We start from the raw sequence: 1,348 nt of genomic DNA, 5'->3' as shown, positions 1-1,348 counted from the left end.
ACCCTAAACTATGGGGAACATTTAGACTATAAGCTATGTGGAACATTGAAACTATACTGTAAATCAAACGATGCGTAATATAAAACCAACAACTAATTAGAACATAAAACGATAACCTACAGTAAGTGGAACATAGCTACGAGAAACTATGTGGAACATTGTAACTATGAGCTATGTGGAATATAAATACTGTAAACTATATGAAATATAAAACCTATAAACTATGTGGAACATAAATACTGTATGGAATATCCAAACTATAAACTATGTGGAACATCATTACTAACAAACCATATGGAATAGGTTAACTATAAACTATGTGGAACATCGTTACTAAGAAACGATATAAAATAGATTAACTATAAACTATGTGGAACATCGTTACTAACAAACGATATGGAACAGCCTAACTATAAACTATGTGGAACATCGTTACTAAAAAAACGATATGGAACAGCCTAACTATAAACTATGTGGAACATCGTTACTTAGATTAACTATAAACTATGTGGAACATCGTCACTAACAAACGATATGAAACAGCTTAACCATAAACTATGTGGAACATCGTTACTAACAAACGATATGGAACAGCCTAACTATAAACTATATGGAACAGCCTAACTATAAACTATGTGGAACATCGCTACTAACAAACGATATGCAACAGCTTAACTATAAACTATGTGGAACATTGTTACTAACAAACCATATGGAACAGACTAACTATAAACTATGTGGAACATCGCTACTTTGAAACGATATGAAAATGTCGAAGTTTATAGTCTATGTGGAACATTCTACACTTGCAAAAAGAAACAAATCGCGAGAACAAGGGCTTAATCTCAGTGGATCGTAGTAACAAGACTACTCTACCACTTACAATACCCCGTTCTATATTTAAGTCGTCTGCAAAGGATTTATTTCTAGCAACGTCAAAATTTAAAATTGTTGGCATCCGAGGTTTATCTCCTCTTCCGCACAATGGGACGCAGGAGCCGAAGCTCTATCCTTATTCATCTTCAGTCGCTAGAAGTAAAAATCGTCGTACCTAGCACGGATTCTGACTTAGAGGCGTTCAGTCATAATCCGACAGATGGTAGCCTCGCACCATTGGCTTTTCAACCAAGTGCAAATACCAATTGTCTGAATCTGCGGTTCCTCTCGTACTGAGCAGAATTACTATCACGACGACATTCATCAGTAGGGTAAAACTAACCTGTCTCACGACGGTCTAAACCCAGCTCACGTTCCCTATTAGTGGGTGAACAATCCAACGCTTGGTGAATTCTGCTTCACAATGATAGGAAGAGCCGACATCGAAGGATCAAAAAGCAACGTCGCTATG

The sequence above is a fragment of the Trichoplax adhaerens genome, genomic scaffold, assembly GCF_000150275.1.
Source record: "Trichoplax adhaerens TRIADscaffold_40 genomic scaffold, whole genome shotgun sequence".
In the NCBI taxonomy this organism is placed as follows: Eukaryota; Metazoa; Placozoa; class Uniplacotomia; order Trichoplacea; family Trichoplacidae; genus Trichoplax; species Trichoplax adhaerens.
Note: the sequence above shows the minus strand (reverse complement) of the source record.